We start from the raw sequence: 19848 nt of genomic DNA on the forward strand, positions 1-19848 counted from the left end.
CAGATGGAGACAAAACACTGTACTGAGAGACTTAACTCTTATCCCAATCACAGGGTCATCAACTGGGTGTGGTTTCCAATCTAAGTTGGGTGTGAAAATGGACAAATTATGTGATCTTTATGGGTCTTTTCCAATATGCAAAATGACAAGTTTGGACTAGTATATTGGAGTTTCAAATGTTTTTTTCTAAGCAGTGGAATACTTTCTTCCAAAGAAATTTTACTTGAAACATCAGTATATGAGACATGAAAACGGAGATCCTTGATTGGGATATTAGCCCAGTATCCGGTCTTCTCATGTTCCCTATGGTGGCTTCCTAAGCATCACTAGGGACCTTTGGGATTCTAAGAGGTATAGTTTGAGAACCACAGCAACTTGAAGACCCTTCCTGGGCCCTCTATAATATGATCTAAGACATCAGGCTGACTTAACCACAGTTTACCTGATGATGACAGCTCTGAGATAGAGCTGTGATCACAGACCTTGTATTCAAAGCCTGGCTGATTGCCTACCATCAGGGTGACCATGAGCAAGTCACGTAGCACCCATGGCATCCTCATTTATGATATGAAGTTAACTCTAATTCTTGTTATATGTGCCATTCAGGGCCGTTGACAGGATCAAATGAAATCACGTATATGAATATACTTTATAAGTTGCTAAGTCCTGTCTAATTGGAAGGGATTTTTGTGGGGGAAATTATCCTTCCAGGTAGTTTTCCTTTGTAACTGGTGCCAAAGATAAGTAGAAACAGAGAGTGAAATAGTCTGACTATAGTCAGAATAGTCTGAAATAGATAGTGAAATAGTCTGTAGTTTCTCCTTTATCTTCCAGGGATGCAAATGTAATTTTCCTTTTTAATTAAAACCTGTTTACCAGGAAGTGTCACTTTAAATAAAATGAAGCTTAAGCAGAGACTTGACTTAACCTGTTGACTTACTCTACAAAGCTTGTAAAAATAATGTTTGGGGTAATACTATCTAAAAAGATAATTAGTTTTTTTTTTTTAACAATTTACTGCCCACATACTAATGGGGTGAGCCAATTTTGGAATATGTTGACTTAGCATTTGTAGCTCCTTGCATGTTTAGAACAATTTTAGTGCAACATTACTTCAGATTTATTTGTTTGTTTGTTTGTTTATTTATTGATTGATTGATTGTCAGATGGGTGTTTCAGGAGAGATTCATGCATCCACCACAGAAATGCCTGAGATATACCAGGTAGCATGTTTTGTGTCTGTATTTTGTCATTGGTGAAGTCTTCAATAATTTCTTGTGGAACTTTTGCAAGATTATCTACTAGTGATGTCAAATATAGTTACTGGGGTTAGAAGGTAGTCATATTGAAGACCTCTTGTCTTCCAAACTCTCAGGGTAGCAGGTCAGGATGATCTCTGAAAACTGTCATTATAAGAAACAGATATCTGCCAATAACTCTGTATGACCACTTTGAAGGCCGCTGTCACATGGACCTACCAACATCTTCTAAGTGTGTCTCACTTTGCATTTCCTTCACATTTTCCCCATTACTTGGATCTTCACCTCACATTGTTGTACATCAGTTAGAACTCCCTGAGATGGAATCAACGTGGACTGGACAAGGATTTGCTCACAATCACCCCATATTTGGGTGGAGGGGCAGTCAGCAATCTCACACCTTTGAGCTGGCAACTGTGCCTCAGTTGCAAATAGGCCTTTGAACAGAGCAAATAGGCCTTTGTTGAGATCCAGAGGTTACTGAGGAGTCCAGCAGGCAGGAGTGGGGTGGGAAGACAAGGAGGCATGGAGAGGAGCAGAGTGTTTCAAGCAGAGAGAATAGCATGTAGAAAGGCCCAGAAGAGAGAACATGGAATGTTCTGAAGACTGAAGAAAGTCCACAATGGCCAAACTGTAGGGAGTCACTTGGGTAGTGAGATGAGCCTGTGCCAAGTCAAGGAAGATCTTGTCTGCATGGGCCTCATCTTCCTCATTCATCAGTGGGACTGGTATAGAGAAATCCTTCTCAAACTGCCTTTGGGAAACAAGGGGGTTCTACCTAGGAGCCTCAGAGGGCCTTGGAGTGTAGGGGGTAGAAGGGAATGGCTCTGGTCCTCAGTTTCTCTTCAGTAAGAGTAGATTCACTAATATCCAGTTCAAGTGTTGAGCATCCAACAGTGTTAGGAAATAGAGTTCCATGATTTAAAAATGATTGAAAACTACCAAGTCCCCTCCAGCTCTGGCACCTGTGCTGTGCCCCCTGAGAGAATGCCATCTGGGTTCCTAGGGGTGTGGACATATTGCCTCTAGAGGAGTGGCCCATTCTTTACTGAAAATATAGGATTATGGTGTGGGCAAAAGTTCTGGGACTTCCTGTTCATTTTTTTTTACAGAACTTTCAAAAACAGTCCCTGAAATTTCCACTTTCCCAGCTTGACTGATGTCTCTTTATGTCAGCAGGACAGAGGAACCTTCCAGCAAGCCTTTTATCTGGCTTCACAAGGAACAAGTGCGTTGTAATGCTGAGTCCCCCTCAGACTACACCCACACAGCTATAAAGACACATCTACCTACACGGGAAAGAATGTCAGCCTGAGAATGAGGACCAACCTCTCCTAAAATGAGAACTCACTCCCTGTCTTACTCATAAGTGGCACCGTAAGTACTGGTTGAATCGTCTGCTTTCTTTTTCTTCCAAACTCTTATTCTCTAGACTTTGGTGCTCCAGAGCAGCATAACTCATTTTAGCTTCTCATTCACCCTCACCCGAGTCCCCTGGGCTTGGCTTCTTGCCTCCTTGACCTGTAGATATTGCCTTCGAGTCCAGGCTGAGGCTCTGAAACTCATCCTTTGCTCACACATCTATGGAATCAGTATGCTATCCCTGCCTGGCCAGATTGGGGTCCCAGCTCCTCTGATGCAGAGCAGCCTGGCCATCTGCTCATACCCTGAGAGACCATGGTCACAATTTAAGGAATCAGTTTGGATATTCCCTGAGAGCTCCTGCCATTCCCGTCCCCTCCCGGATAGAGCCACCAGAAGCCGTCCACCAGGAGACTCAGGCCTCCTCATTCAGTCAATCGTGACTGAGCAGTGCTTCTCGAAGTTTAACATGCAGACAGATCACCTGGGGATCAGGTCATATTCTGATATTTGGGTCTGGGGTGGGGTGGGATCCTGCATCTCTTAAGAAGTTCCCAAATCATGTTAATAGTTCATGAACTTCACTTTGAGTAGTAACATGAGACTGTGTAGACTATCAACTTCAACTTCACCTGGAGATAGGGTCTATAATGCAATTTTTTCCCCATTTATTAGCAAACATGTATTAAACGCTTTCTCTGTCTTCATGGTCATTGCTGCACTGATAAGATCCCTTCTTTGCTTTCAAGGAGCTGACAAACTAATAGTTTAGAAGCCTATATGTTTGAGGGGCACTTGGGTGACTCAGTCAGTTGAGTGTCTGACTTTGGCTCAGGTCTCACAGTTTGTGGGTTCGAGCCCCGTGTTGGGCTCTGTGCTGACAGCTCAGAGCCTGGAGCCTTCTTTGGATTTTGTGTCTCGCTCTCTCTCTGCTCTTCCCCCACTTATGCTCTGTCTCTCTCTTCTTCAAAAATAAATAAAACATTAAAAATAATTTTTTTTAAGCCTATATATTTGGGACCTATATACTTTATAAAGCTTAATTCTCACAACATCCCTATTGGATTAGTATTATTTCTGTATTCTACATGAGGAAACTGAGCCTTAAAGAAGTTAAGAAGCTTGTCAAAGTTGTGCTGATGGGAAATGACAGCCCGGATTCCAGCTCACATCTCTGGCTCTGAGCCTTCATACTTTCTGGGATATCTCAAGCATCTCTTCCTTAATGCTCTTATGTTGCCAGAATCCATACAGCTGGGCCTCTGCTTCAGTTTCCTTGCCTAACACTTTAGTTTCTGGCATTCTGGCTTACTTAAGCTGAGCCCTGCTCCAACCCCTTCCCGTCCCTCCCTCCTTCCCCCTCCAGCTTGGCTAGTGATCCTGTATCCAGCTCTTTCCAGTTCCTCCTTACCTGTCCATCTCCTAGTTGGGATTCTGCTACAGATAGTCCAGTTGCCTGGAAACAAAACATCATTCCATGTTGCAAAATAGCTTCTAGGAACTAGAATGTTTCCTTTCCTCTATAGCTCACCCCTCATGATTCTTTGAAGTTTCATACCAGGCATCAGGCACTTCCTAAAGTAAATAAGCTACATAATAGGCACAGTGGAGAAAGAAGGAAGTGGCACTAATTTATGCAAACTTCATTCTCCAACCTCTTAAGCCCAGGGCGGTATTCCTAATGGGCCAGGCGTCCTTTCCCTAGGGATGGATGTGGCAGCTAGTAGAGCTCATGATTTGACTCATCCCAAACACAGTCTCTGCTCTTCCAGGCTCTGCTGAGGCTCTGGGGACAGCATAAAGAGTGGGGTAGAGTCTGGGGAGTTGTCTGCATAGGATGGATGTTACATAGACCACAGAAGTCCTGGCCTGTCGTCATAGCTTTGATTTCTCCTAGGGTTCCCCACTCCCTCCCCACCTGCCCTTCTTAGGGCCAACTTTAAGCAAGGAGCTTACTTCTTATTGGCTCATTTACTCCCATGTAATTACCCAGTGCAGGGGGAAGGGAAGTATTTGCTATTGCTTCAACTGTTTCATCTTACTTAGAGTGGCAGAATTTAGCAAGAATTAGGAATTGAAATGTGTCATTGACAGTTTTCACTGACCAAAGCAACGTTTTCACTGTTACTCAATGTAATCCATTCTACCCCAAGACACTATGACTTTAGGTGAAAAATCTCTACCAGAATTTTGTAAACCATTCCATGCTCAGACTGACACTTTTGATGATCATAAACCAGACTTTAGGCAATCTTCTGTAGGCCCTATATCATTTTAAGTGACATCTGTTACTTGTTTTAAGTATTCCTTCCCTCCACCCACATACCCAGCAGATGGCAATTCCTGCCCGACCCAAGCTCAAGTTTGTCATGGACCTTCTGACCCTCTGACTGCGTGTAGCTGGGTCCTCTTCCCGACACTGTGAGACAACTTTAACCACACCTCAGGCAGCATCTCTGTAAGTCATCCAAACTCCATCTGCCCTTGTCCCCAGTCATACAAAATGTAAACATGTTCACGGTCAACAGTGTGGTAGCTTGCGGTTTCCTTTAATTCAAAGTTCAAATCCCCCTCAGGGTTTACCATGGTTTCTGTGCAAGTCCCAGAGTCCTTTTTTGTTTACTCTGAGTATTCAGATGGCAGATAGAGAGCTTCAGCCTAACTAACCACAGCATCCTGTAGTCAGCATGAAGAGTTTACATGCATCTTGAAAACTTTTGAGTGTTACTTGATCTAGTGCCCTAAGAAGTAATCCAAAGTAAAATCTCAAACCTTTGCATCAATATTTTCCTTTGGGGACTCCAAAGGAAATTTTGTGATCAAATGCCATCATTTTTTACCTATGATGTTGACTGTGTAATTATTGGCAATGTTCAGGCATTCTTTGTTGCAAATTCTTTTGAAACCACTGGCAAATGCTTAGTAGTATTGATAATATTGACCAAAGATTAGTTTGGAAATTTAATAAAAAGAAAAAATAAAATTTTAATGTTCTAAAACCTGACTTAAGTGTATTTTTACCTTCTCTAAAATCTGCATGCCATTTCTTGTCAGAAAATTTTAAATGATCTTAGTATAGGATATGTCTGATTAAAAACTATACATGCTGACAGCTTATAGCCTATTTTCTTATTGGTGAATACCAGCAGACAACATGTGCTTGGAATTCTACTTAAGGTTACTGCCACAATTTGGAGTATACTCTAGGACACTACATATTTTCTGATCATTCAGCAGTTATTCAATCATTCAACTAACAAATATCTAGTGCTTACTGTGTGCCAAAAATTGTTCTGGATTTTAGGCCTTCAAATGTTGAAGAGGAGGGGTGTCTGGGTGGCTCAGTCGGTTAGGTATCTGCCTCGTGATTTTGGCTCAAGTCGTGATCTCACAGTCGTGAGACTGAGCTCTCAATAGGCTCCTCACTGGGCTTTGAGCCTGCTAGGGATTCTTTCTCTCTTTCTCTGCCCCTCCCCTACTTGTGCTCAGGCATGTGTGTGTGCACAAGCACACGCACACTCTCTCTCTTTCTCTCTCTCTCAAACTAAATAAACTTTAAAAAGTGATGAAGAAGATAGACAACATTTTCACCTGCATGGAGCTTAAATGTTTGTTAATTGAATAAGTAAATGAATGAATGTGGGTGGAGCGAGGAAGGATGCTGGGGTTGGACTGGATGGCGATCACAGCACCCAGACAGCAATCCCTGATAGTTCTCGAGGGCTTAGAGCCAGAAGGAAGTCAGTTCCAGGTCTGGACCAGCTTAGTGACCCTGCCCGATCTCGCTGTACTTACAGATCCTGTAAGAAGACCTGCCCTACATTCAAGTGCTTGGGAAGTTAGCGCCTCTTTCACCTCTGTCCTCCCTTCTCCACCCACTTGCTCCTTAATGTTGGCTCTGGTTATAGCCTTCTTCCCTTTTGGCTGGTTGCCCCTCTCTGCCTGGTTCCTCTGGATTGATGCTTTTGGGCCTGGGTATTGGTTCTGCTCCTTGCCTTCCTTCCTACTTTCTCTCCCTAGATTCCTTCTTACCTCTACATCCCAAGCTATGGGCCAGCTCTACCTCAATCTGAGCCTAGCTCTAGTTTCTAGGTTGGAGCCTTAGACACCCACTGACCAACTGACAACTTGGATCTCAGGGATTGGGGCATAGCAGCAGCAATTTTCACATAGGGGTATTGCTCAGAACCAGGCAGGCCAACGAAGTTGGGGGTGCAGAATTTATCTAGTTTGGATCAGGACCACAATTGGGAAGAAGAGACTGGCAGGAGAAGGTGAAGGAGTCAGGGATTCAGGGTGGGCTCTCTGTGTGGCAGAGTAACTAAAGTGCAAAGCAAAGAGTTCAGGTAAGTTCCAGTCTTACAGAAAGGCAAGCATGTCCCTAATAAAGGGTTAAGGACAAGCCTAATTTGGTGGACACATGGGTGCACACCAAACCCGGGCTATCTTAGTGCTAATTCCAGACTCTGTAACTGGGGGGGAGGGATGTGGGGGGGGGGCTCAAAAGGAAACCATTGATCTGGCAGTCTGGTTAGGACTGAGACTCATAGAGAATACAAGTTCAAAGAGCAGACTTTGAGAGGAGACAGAAGAGGGTGTGAATCTCAACTCTGCTATTTACTAACTGTGACATTGGGCAAATCGCTTCACCTCCAGTCCCTAGTTTCCTTACTTGTAAAATGAGAATGGTAACACCTACCTCACATGGATGTGGTGAGGATTAAATGATGAATTTGGGGTGACAGTGAGACTTGTTCAAAAAGAAGACGAGTCTTTGAACAGTGGGCTCTCTCCATGAGGCCCAAGTGGGGAGGGGGCAATGGTCAGCAGCTCAGTGCCGGCATGCCTGGCTCTGGTGCCTATTGTGATCTAGCACAGTCATTCGGGTCTGGCAACTGGAAAGCAATAACACTCAGTGGGTGTGCTCTCCCACCAGGTCTGGGGGAGTGGGTGGGTGTTGGTTCATTCGTCTCTGCCACGTGCTCATGTGTATATAGTACTATTGTATTTGCCATGGCTGTGCCAGGAGCTCATAGCCTCTGAGTACTAAGTCAGTATGTCTCCTTCCTTCTCAAACAGTGGTGACCAAAAATTGGAAATAAATAAATACATAAATAAATAAATGTATGAGATATATATATATATATCTATATCTATCTCATATATATATATATATATATATATATATATATATATATATTTATATATATATAAAATCACCTGATGCTGAGTCCATTCCAAATATCAGTTTGGACTTAACCTTTCATTCTTCTGCTCAGAGATCTTTCATTGCTCCTTATTTTTTAACTGCATCATTTGCTAAATTTTCTAAGGCTTTTATAATCTGATTTCAAGTTATTAGTCACTCAGCTCCCTTGGTTCCTAACACCTCCTGCTCTGTCCCACCCAGGCCTGTGCCTCTCAGTCAGTTTCTCCTTCCCTTTGGGTGTTTCACCTCTAGATGCTCCTGTTCTTCTTCCCCTCTTAAAAATCCTACTTTTTCTTCAACCTGGTTCAGGTATCACCTTACCCTTGAAGGCCTTTTGACTCTTGGAATGCTTATAGATCTCCATATCCCTGAACTTGTGTGATACTCAATAGTTTAGAATTTATCAAATTTCACAAAATCTATGAAGCCATCAACTGAAGATGCACCATTATTTTACGTACTGTTAGAAAAACGCTTCTAATAAAACCGGCACCCACAGAATGTAAGACACATACTTATTTCAGGAAGATTAAGCTGTAAAAAAGTTTGTCTTAAGATCAATGAAATACGGTAATTATTTGGTGCTACATATTATTCATAATTATGATGGACATTACCACTGTTTTATTTTTCTGATTCTTCCACTAGAATGTATGCTTCATGAGGACAGATTTCATGCCTGGCTCATTTCACTGTTATATCCATAACCATCTAGCACACTATCTGGTCCTCAAGAAATGATTGAATAAATAGACTCCTAAAATGAATGGAAAGTTCCTCAAAGGCGGGAATTATGTATTACACACTTCTGTGTAGCTATTTTTAAAATTGACATGTAATATACATAAAGTGTACTAATCTTAAATGTAGAGACTAAAGTTTTTAAAATATATCTGTATATCTACACTATAATCCCTGAAATGAATATATAAAGCATTTTCCTATAGTCCTTTCCCCAGTGCTGAGGAAGTAGGAGATATATGCCAATATTTATCTATACTCATTGATTCATTAAATGGTTTCCAGCTACCCTTGTATATGGTTCAGTGTCAGTTCACTCCTGTTTTCCCTGGTTCAATGGTTCTCAAATTCTAGCCTGCATCAGAATTACCTACAAGGCTTGTAGAAACAGATTACTGGGCTCCACCCCCAGATTTTCTGATTTAGAAGGTCTATGGTAGAGTTTGAGAATATGCTTTTTGAACAAGGTAATGTTGATATGGCTCTAGAGGTGAGGAAGAGGGGGTCTTCCTAAGGGTATGAAATATCTCCCATTGTCTGACTATTAAATGTCTGGTTAGGGGTTCTTCACCTTTTCTTTGTAACAGGTAGCCTGGGCAGCATGGTGAAGACCCTGTACTCCTCAGAAAATATTTCTAAATTGAATAAAATAAAATACCTAGGACTCCAAAGAAAACTAATTATATTAAAATGGATTGTTCATACTACGTGGCCTTTTGTAGCAACGTGGATGGAACTGGAGAGTGTGATGCTAAGTGAAATAAGCCATACAGAGAAAGACAGATACCATATGGTTTCACTCTTATGTGGATCCTGAGAAACTTAACAGAAACCCATGGGGGAGGGGAAGGAAAAAAATTAAAAAAAAAAAGAGGTTAGAGTGGGAGAGAGCCAAAGCATAGGAGACTGTTAAAAACTGAGAACAAACTGAGGGTTGATGGGGGGTGGGAGGGAGGGGAGGGTGGGTGATGGGTATTGAGGAGGGCACCTTTTGGGATGAGCACTGGGTGTTGTATGGAAACCAATTTGACAATAAATTTCATATATTGAAAAATAAATAAATAAAAAGAAAGGCTATTTGAAATGCAAAAAAAATGGATTGTTCAAATTATTTTTTAAAATATTGTAAAAATTGTAATATTTACAGTATTTACAACAAGTCATCTGTATTGTGATATGAAACATTTGGGGTTTCCATTGGTGGTAAACTCACTCACCTACCGATAACACTACTGTGGTTATTGCTTACATTTATAATTGAAAGAGATGATAAATTGCAGATATAAGTTAGTGGAAATAAGGAGCCTAGGTTAAGAATCCTTGCCCTGGTGTAGTCTGAAGTGAGATGCTCTACCTTTGGCACTGGGTGAAGTTCCAAAGATTTTAGGTCTGTGTCATTCAAGTCTGTTACTGATTAAATGCCTCCTATGTGGAGCTGTGATAGATGCTCAACATTCAGAAAGGGCTAAGATGCTTTCTCTTCCCTTATTCACAAGTATTCAATTTCGGTGATGGAAAATTGAAATATAAACTGGTAATTAATGTGGAGTATGATAGGGGCATCTGGGTGGCTCACTCAGTTAAGTGTCTGGCTCTTGATTTTGGTCCTGATGTCATGGTTCATGAGTTCCAGCCCAGCATGGCACTCCATGCTGACAGTGCAGAGCCTGCTTTGGATTCATTCTCTTTCCTTCTTTCTCTGCCCCTCCCCTGTTCGCGCACTGTCTCTCTCAAAGTAAATAAATAAACTTAAAAAAAAAGTGGAGCGTGACATATTCAGAAAGGGAAGTATGCACAAAGCACATAAGTAAAGAATGGAATGATATATGCATGCATACGAGAAACAGGAGTAAGATCTCTGTTAGTTAGAACTCAGTTGGATGGAAGTGGTGGTGGTAGACTATCACACTGGTGGTCCTCAATGAAACATGCTTCTAGGATCCTCAGGCTCCCCCATGTTGACTCTGGACTTAGCCACAAAACTTGCTTTGGGCAAAGGATGGTTAGCCAGCTTGATGCAAATATTTACACATTGGGGCTTGCCTCTTGTAATGGGGCTTCAGCTGCCATGTAAGAAGTTTGGGCTTAGATTACTGAATGAGGAGAGGCCATGTGGAGGGCAGCCCTGGAGAATGAGCTGCCACCTTCGATGTTACAGCCTCAGCTGAGCACTCAGCTGAATGCAGCAGCATAAGAAACCGTCATCAGTGAGTGAGTAGCAGCAGAACCACCCAACCCAGAGAATCATGAAAAATAAGAAATTGTTGTTTTAGCCACTGTTTTAGAGTGGTTTGCTACATACCAATAGATAACGGAAATTGTTGTTTTTATTTCTTTACAATTTTTTCTCTTCTGTTTGGTTTTTAAAGATGCAGAGGGCAGGGGCACCTGGGTGGCTCAGTTGGTTAAGCATCCAACTTTGGCTCAGGTCATGATCTCACTGTCTGTGAGTTGGAGCCCCATGTCGGGCTCTGTGCTGACAGCTCGGAGCCTGGAGCCTGATTCAGATTCTCTGTCTCCCTCTCTCTCTGCTCCTCCCCCACTCATGTTCTCTCTCTGTCTCTCAAAACTAAAGAAATATTAAAAAAAATAATAATAAAAAAGATGCAGATGGTAAAATGCCCTGTAAAATAAGCTAATACAGAGGTTCTTCTGCAAGTAAATAAGCACAATTTCCAGAGAAGCTTCTGTTTCATACATTCAGGTCTTTTAAGATCTATGGCTAGAAAACTGATATAATTATGACTCTAGTAAATTGAAATGCTGATCTGCAGGGAATGATTACTTTAAAAATCATAAACTCCTAAAACCTGAAATTTGGGGCTGGAAGAGATCTTGCAATATATGCAGTCTAATCTCATAACTTTATTTTTTAAGATTATTTACCATTTTTTAGTAATCTCTGCACCCAATGTGGAACTTGAACTCATGACCCTGAGATCAAGAGTCACATGCTTTTCCGACTGAGCCAGCCAGGTGCCCGTTACCTCTTAATTTTAGAGGTAAGGACACCAAGTCCTGAGAGGTTAAAGCCACAGAGCATTTTGTTAGTTGGGTCCAGAAGAGAAGCCAAATATTCTGACTTCTACTACAATGTCTTTTAATAAATAAGAAATAGCAATTTGTAGATTATCATTTCTATAATTTTATTTTTGCAATTGGCAAAGTGGATAGTTTTATCCTTTTTAATTTTGTAGATGAGTTAGATCTAAAAAGACCTGCTCATTTCACATAACTCATAAAAGCAGGACTAGATCTTGGGTCTTATGTCCCCTGGGCCAGGGCTTTTTCATTATATCATGCTGCCTGAGATATTCACTATTAAAAACCAGGAAATAAACTAATATCTTTTTGAAAGAGCATCAACAGCAGACATTATCTGGTTCATCTCTGAATTTCTCATAGCCGTATATCATGTACATAATGTGTCATTCAATAAATATTTGTAATATGAAATGAATACATGAATGAATAACTGAATAAACAAGGGATAGAACAAGATTGTGTTTTATTTTTACCAGACATTCCATTCTTGAAGTGTATGATTAATCAAGATTCATCTGTACTTGGAAAGGAATAGGGGATAAAAATGCCAGGCAGTAGTAATGACAACATTTTGTAATTATTGTGCTTTGAAAGCAAAGTAATGAACAGAAAGGCAAGTTCTATCAATATGTGTCTCCTATTCTGTATGTAATAACTCAAAAGTAATATGCCCCTTCTTTCAAGGGGGAAAGTGAGGTAGAGAAAGTGACCCAGGCAACCTTGAACAGACTTATCCAGTAGAATAATGAGAGCTACATATTTAATTTAAAATTTTCTAGTAGCTGCACTGAAAAAAGTAAAAAGAAACAGATGAAACTAATTAAAACATTTTTAAAATTAAAAAAAAATTTTTTAATGTTTATTTATTTTTGAGAAAGAGAGAGAGACAGAGCATGAGCGGAGGAGGGACAGAGAGAGAGAGAGAATCAGAATCCAAAGCAGGCTCCAGGCTCTGAGCTGTCAGTACAGAGCCCGACACAGGGCTCAAACTCACAGACTGTGAGATCATGACCTGAGCTGAAGTCGGTCGCTCAACTGACTGAACCACCCAGGCTCCCCTAATTAAAACATTTTTAAAAAATGTTTATTTATTTTTGAGACAAAGAGAGTGTGAGCTGTGGAGGGGCCAAGAGGGAGGGAGACAGAGAATCTGAAGCAGGCTCTGAGCTGTCAGCACAAAGCCCAACATAAGGCTTGAACCCTGGAAGGAGATCATGACCTGAGCCAAAGTTGGATAATCAACCACCCAGGTACCCCTAGATAAAACTAATTTTGATAATATACTGTACTTAATTCAGTATGTCCAAAATATTATCTTTCAACATATAATCAATACAAAAATTGTTGATGAGATATTTTACTTTTTTTTTTAAGTGGGTGTTTTACACTCAGAGTACATCTCAATCCAGACTAGCCACATTTCTCTTAAGCATTTTTTTCAGTACTTTTTTTTTTTTTTTTTTTTTGAGAAAACAAGACAGCGTGCATGCATGTGCTGGGGAAGGGCATAGGGAGAGGGAGAGAGAGAATCTTAAGCAGGCTCCATGCCTAGTGCAGAGCCCGATGTGGGGCTCAATCTCATGATGGTGAGATTGTGACCTGGGCCCAAACCAAGATTCAGATGCTTAACTGACTGAGCTACCCGGGCAGGCGCCCCTAGACTAGCCACATTTCTAGTGTTCAATAGCCACATATGGCTAGTGGCTACCATTTTGGACAGCACAGGTCTAGGCACATAGGACACAATGATTCTGTAGAGAGAAGGCAACAGTAATTACAGCACAGAGGAAGTAGAATTTGAAGGAATACTTGAGGAAATTTTCCTGCTTTAGTCCAACTGCATAACCCAGATCACTGCAACTTGAAGGGAGATTCTACTACCTCCTGGGAAGTCAGCTCCAGAGTTTTGTCAGCCCTTTGGGAAGATGTTTGGTTGTGTGGCCCTGGGCAAGTAACCTAACCTTCATGTAACTCAGTTTCTCATCTGTTACCCATAGCTGCTCTCACAATTACATGAAATAATAGGAAAAAGCATGTAGTCAATACTGGCAGGTAAGAGACACTTGGTTAATAGGAGCTCTAGTACTCTACTAGGATTTACCTTATCACCCCCTATCTCAACCCCATTTTGGATTTTTAAAAAAACTTTTTAAATGTTTGTTTATTTTTGAGAAAGAGACAGAGTGTGAGCAGGGAATGGGCAGAGGTAGAGCAAGACACAGAATCTGAAGCAGGCTCCAGGCTCTGAACTGTCAGCACAGAGCCCGACATGGGGCCCGAACCCACAAACCGTGAGATCATGACCTGAGCAGAAGTCAGACACTTAACCGACTGAGCCACCCAGGCGCCCCAACCCATTTTGGATTTTTTTACAAAAGGTTGGTATGACTCCCTACAGATCAGTATCTTTTCTGCCACAGCAAATGTGTGAAGGTGAAGTAAATTTCAAAAAGACAAGGTGAAACAAAAAAGGTCATGAATTACGTTATAAGTAGCCTTCTACTACAGGGAATCTCATATTAATAAAACAAGGTGGTCTTCTACTCTTTTAAAATTTTTTTTTAACATTTATTTATTTTTGAGAGACAGAGACAGAGCATGGGTGGGGGAGGGGCAGAGAGAGAGGGAGACCCTTAATCTGAAGCAGGCTCCAGGCTCTGAGCTATCAGCACAGAGCCCAGTGCGGGGCCTGAACTCACGACCTGTGAGATCATGACCTAAGCTGAAGTCGGACGCTTAGCTGTCTGAGCCACCCAGGTGCCCCTCTTCTAGTGTTTTATTGTTATAAAATATTCATAACATAAAATTTGCTTAATTTTTAAAATAAATATTTATGCATTTCTAAATATGCAGTTCTGTGTCATTAAGTAGCTGTTCTGCAGCCATCACCATCATCCATCTCCAGGACTTTTTCAACATCCCACAGTGAAACTCTGTACCCAGTAACTACCCACTAACTCCAGCACCCCCTCCCCCAGTTCCTGCTAAACACTCTTCTGTCTCTTTGTATTGGACCATTCTAGGAATCTCATATAAACAGAGGTCTTATGTTTTTTTGAAGTAACATTTGTTCTTTCTTTAAACATTAAAATAAGAAAATTTGTCCTAAAATACTGACTGAGTAAACCCAGAGGTCTTTTTAAAAAGAATATTAGTGTTGAGGGGTGCCTGGGTGGCTCAGTCGGTTGAGTATCCGACTTCAGCTCAGGTCATGATCTTATGGTTCGTGGGTTCGAACCCTGCGTCGGACTCCGGGCTGACAGCTCAGAGCCTGGAGCCTGCTTCGGATTCTGTGTCTCCATCTCTCTCTGCCCCTCCTCCACTCATGCTCTGTCTCTCTCTGCCTTTCAAAAATAAAGAAACGTAATAAAAAAAAATTAAAAAAAAAGAATATTAGTGTTGGAATGCATGTTGATAGACATGGATGAAAGCCACTGAAGAAATAAATTATAATTATTACATATCTGAGGGAGATGGTCACTACAAAGGTTCTTCTTTATAAAAGGAAGTCTGTGCGAGAGTATATACACATGAATATAAATTAAGACATGTCTGTTTGAGATTACTGCCCATAAAGGTCTTAAATAATGATGCCCAATTTTCATGAATATCAGAACTCTCGCTGATATAGTAGATCCTTGACTTTGTCACTAGTTTGCCATTTGGCCTGGGTTTAGGGCCTGGTCTTCTCAAGCCCTTCCTATCTTCATCTGTAAAATGCAGATACTAATAATAGCTGCCCTTCCTACATCATAGGGTTGATGTGAAGATCAAACAAGATAATTAAAGTGGAAGAGCTTTGAAAAATACACAGCCCAGTAGAAAGGCAAGGCATTATTAAAGACTGTGGAGAGATTGCTAATACGATTTGATTCAAGGCCAGAGTTTTGTACTTCCAAAAGTTAAAAAGATATTCAGTTTTTGCAAATTATTTAGAAAACCAAATTCCTACTTTGGTGACCCAGCACCATGACTCAATTGTGTTCTAAATGCTGTACATTTGATACCTACTGCTATACATCATCTAACCACATTACCATACTAGATGTAATTGTACAGCATTTCAGCAATATCTTCAATTTTTGGTGGGTAAGAAGTTATAAATCCACATAGCTTAAAGGCAAAGTCATGTCTGCACAGGAAGTTTTGTTTTTGTTTTTTTTTAACTTTTCCATGGTGGCAACAGTGCTGCTCTCTGTAATGTATCTACTCTGTGAGACCTGCCTGCAATGCGATTTAATAAGCATTTATTGAGTACCTATAGTGTGCAAGGCATTTGAAGTAGAGATGGTGTGAGAGGAATGATGGAGGTAGTGAGAAAAAATGCAAAGAGAAAAGGGGTGTCCCTTGACTGGGTAGGCTTTAAAACAGGTGTGGAGTTGCAAGTCCTGTGACAACTAACTATAAAGACAATGAAATCAATGCCAAGAAAAGGCTTGAGGAATATGCCATGGGACTTCCAGAGGTCCAAAGGATTAATTCATTCAACCTAAGAAGGAAGAATCTCGGGACATTTGTCCCAGGCCCTAATGCATGAGAAGGATTCCTTGGTTCTGAGATAGATGGGACATATTTCAAGCATAAAGGATTCACACCCACTATCCCACAAATAAATATTCACTTACTAACTAGCTGGTAAAACTAAACAGCTTGGCCATGTGTCTGTGACCCATGGGTGGTATTGGAGGCTACATCCCAGATTCTCATTTGAAAGCACCAGCTTTATGGCATTCCACCATTCCGGGAGGACAGCTCAGAGACCATACACACCCTGGCAAACAACACTCCATTTCATTGCAGCTCCATAGAGTTGCAAAAATTGACCAGAAGGGGGTTCCAGATTTCAACAACCCATTCCCAAGTAGAAAACTCTTCCAGGCCAGGGTTCCACCTGTAGGTTTCTAAGCTGACGTCTACTCCTGTTCCAGTTTTCACAGATCCAGAATCAACTTTTCCACTTAGATTTTTTTTTTTCCTGGGATTACATTTTCCCCTTCCAGTGCATTACTGTTAGATGACTTTTCCCTTTCCCAAATGTATAAGACCTTTCTTCTTACTACAGTTTTTGAAATCTTACCTTGGGCCACGCAATGTGCTATGTATTTTGCAGCATCTCCCTTACATGGGACAGGTAATATGACCACAGTTGACCCTTGAACAACTCAGGGATTAGAGGTACCTATCCTCACCACCCCTCCTTCACACAGTCAAAAATCTATAACTTTTGATTCCCCTCAAACTGAACTAATAGCCTACTCAGAGCCTTACCAATAACATAAATGGTCAATTAACACACATTTTGTATATGTAGTATATACTGTATTCGTACAGTAAAGTAAGCCAAAAAAAAGAAAATATTGAGAAAATTGTAAGGAAGAGAAAATACATTTACAGTACTGTATTGTATTTATATTAAAAAAATTCACATATAAGTGAACCCATGCAGTTCAAACCCATATTATGAAAGGGTCAATTGTATTTCTCTTGTAGAACAGGAACAGAGACCTAAAGAAGTTAAGTGACTTGTCCAAAGTCAACTGGATAGTTCAACAGCCAGTTGTAGAGTCCAGTGGTAGAGCTGGGACACACACCAGTCTGTACTCCAACCCTGCATTATCCCTATACCCTTGTTTTTCCCCTTAATATCAACAGAGAATATTTGTGAAATTTGTCACTTACATGAAAACTATTTTGAAGAATGGCAAAATCTTATAGGTTATGAGGAACAAGCCTCTGCTGACTTGATATAATCATGTTAACTAAGATTTATTCAACACTTCCTCTGTGCAAGCCACTATGCTTATACACACGCATTTTCTCATTATAAGCTTCAAGTAGCCTTAGTGAGGAGCATTATTATCATCTCTTCTACAAATGAGCAAAGTGAGGCACAGAAAGGTTATGTAACTGGCTGAAGGTCCTGTTAGAAAGTGGTGGGGCCAGTATTTGAACTTTGGCCACTTAACATCAGGGCTCTAGCTTTTAACCTAAGAGAATCCTTAGACCTTTCCTAGCAGATGTTGCTATTTTTTCCCTCTGGGAGGAGTGACACCGGGAATAGTGAGCATTGAGTTCCTTCAAAGCTTTGTACCAAGCATGCAGGGCACTCACAGGTGAGGAAGATCCAGTGCCTGCCTTCCAGGTTGAAGAGGGACAGGAAGGGGATTATGAAGGCACACACAAACACTGGAAGCAAGACACCAGACAAATGAGATCAGACCACTCCGCTGCTTAAAATCATTCACCAGCAGCCCTCACCAACAGGACACAGTCTGCTTCCCTCAGCAAGGCAGGCCTGGCTGCTCTTTCCGCCTCTACCTCTTTAGTTTCATCTCTGTCTCACTGTCAACATACCCTGTGCAACAAATGACAGGCATCTGCATGTCTGCCTGCTTCTCTGCAGCCACTGTTTTCTTCCCCTTCTGTCTGACCTAAGTTATAGCCCTCCTTCAAGACTTGGTCACATCTGTATTTAAACTTGTATTGCCCTCTTCTCCCAGTGTTCGTGACTCTGTAACACTTTGCACATCTATTCTAGCTGTTATGACACTAAACTGAAATTATTTGCATGTTTGTCTCTTCAAGGGCAAGAGGAGTGGTTTTTCCTCTTTTGCATCCCCTAGTGCCCACCCACCATATGGACACATGAGACTCAAAGCTTGGGTGAAAGCCAGAATACACAAATTAACACAGCACAAGGATTCCTGGGCCAGGTTAGCAGCCCAGCACCCAGCATTGAATGAGGTCCGTGGGGATCAGCATTTGCAAGTTGGAGAGAAGGTTTTTGAAAGAACCAAAGGCAGACCTGGGCCACCCTCAGTTGGATGGACAGCACAAATGGGGGAGATGAGGAGAATGGAGAAGGCCTTAAGGTTTACCTCTTTCAGAAGTTTGCCTGGGCTCTCCCCATCATTGGTAACCTTTTTTTAATTGGCCGTGATACCCTGCCTTCCAGCACCATCCAGGGCGCTGGGGGCGGGGGGAGCTCAGTCTGTACACATCACGCTCACAACTTATCCAGGTATTATTGGATACTTTTCAAGCATCACTTCACTTAATCCTCTCAACTGCCTGTGGGGTATTTTTATCTAATTTACACGTTAGAAAACTGACGTCCGGAGCGGTTAAAGCATCTTGATCCCGTCCGCTTTCCCGGCGCGGTGGCTAACTCCTCTCTCTGAGTGGACTGGTTCCTTGAGCGCCACGTTCTTCGGCTCCAGGGACACCTAACGCACAGTGGTCACAAAATAATTGCACTCCTTATTTGCACAGTGAAGAAGTTGCTTCGGGGCAAGGTGCTTTGGCGGAGGTCTGGGCGGGAGGTCCAAGGGGAAGAGAAAAACCGGGAGGGGCGGAGGGAAGTGGGAGAAGGGCAGGGGAGCAGGCGGGTGAGGCGTGCCGGGGGCGGGGCGGGGAGCGGGCGGAACGCCATTGGTCGGCGCTCCCGGGAGCCGCCCCTGCGCGCCCGCCTGCCGCCCGCAGGGGGGAGCTTGCACCGGCCTCCTTGCGCTGACAGCTGCGGGGCGACACCTGGACTGCCCCGCGAGTGCGGGGGTAGAGCTGCAGGCGCGCCTTCGCGGGAGAGGAGGCTCCGAGCGCCAGGTCCCGAGGAAGGTAACGCGCAGCACCCGGGGATTCAGGGTTTGCACGTCTGTGGACTCGAGGACGCGGGAGGCGGCGAGACGCTCTCCCTGCCCCGCGGCGACCAGAGCAGCGGGGTTTTTTTCTCTGCCCACTCGGGGTGTTATCTCGGGCAACTTTCGTTCCTTCTCTGGGTCTCTCTTTCCTCCTCTTAAATGAGGGAGTTGTTGGTGTTGACTGATGCTTTGTAGTCTTCGGAGTTGTAAAGCGTGAGCCGCGTTTTGGCGAGCGGCAAGCTCCCTTCAAATCCGCACCTACTTAAGAGCCAGCTCCGCTGCCCAGGGGGCCCAGTCTTCAGGAAGCCGACGTGCCGGGTAGGCGGGGGTTCTGCTGGGCTGTCGCGTTTCCTGAGGCTTTTGAGGACCGACCCTGAGCTTCGTTCGGGCTGGCTGTTAGCGGGATCTGGTTGCAGAGTAACTGCCTCCAGATTGCTCAGGTGAAGTAAGGGCGATAGGACCTATCTACAGGTGGGGTGTTGGGAAGGAGGGTTTGGGAGCCGATGAGGTTTACTTGCAAAACAAGCAGTTTGTTTTGGAATTATCTCCCTACGCCCAGACCTTGTCCCGTCTTGAATTACAAATCACAGGAATG

At 42.5% G+C, this 19848-nt stretch overlaps 2 protein-coding genes across 21 annotated transcripts in view; one reads left to right on the forward strand and one right to left on the reverse strand.

Moving 5' to 3' along the window:
* The window catches only part of CCDC83 (coiled-coil domain containing 83), a 68093-nt gene extending 64042 nt beyond the window's left edge, over positions 1 to 4051 (reverse strand). For all 3 annotated transcript variants that reach the window (XM_058687615.1, XM_058687612.1, XM_058687610.1), the window contains exon 1: positions 4033 to 4051. The gene's annotated coding sequence lies outside the window, so the exon portion shown is untranslated. The remainder of the gene's footprint in view (positions 1 to 4032) is intronic.
* SYTL2 (synaptotagmin like 2) overlaps positions 1 to 19848 on the forward strand; it is a 153470-nt gene that overhangs the window by 17074 nt on the left and 116548 nt on the right. For 14 of the 18 annotated variants that reach the window (XM_058687594.1, XM_058687589.1, XM_058687584.1 and 11 more), the window contains 2 exons: positions 1167 to 1223; positions 2439 to 2636. The gene's annotated coding sequence lies outside the window, so the exon portion shown is untranslated. Of the gene's footprint in view, positions 1 to 1166; positions 1224 to 2435; positions 2637 to 19102; positions 19231 to 19848 lie in introns of those variants that run through there. The other 4 variants (XM_058687587.1, XM_058687586.1, XM_058687590.1 and 1 more) reach the window with 3 other exon arrangements.

Source organism: Neofelis nebulosa, chromosome 10 (genome assembly GCF_028018385.1).
Source record: "Neofelis nebulosa isolate mNeoNeb1 chromosome 10, mNeoNeb1.pri, whole genome shotgun sequence".
Classification (NCBI taxonomy): Eukaryota; Metazoa; Chordata; class Mammalia; order Carnivora; family Felidae; genus Neofelis; species Neofelis nebulosa.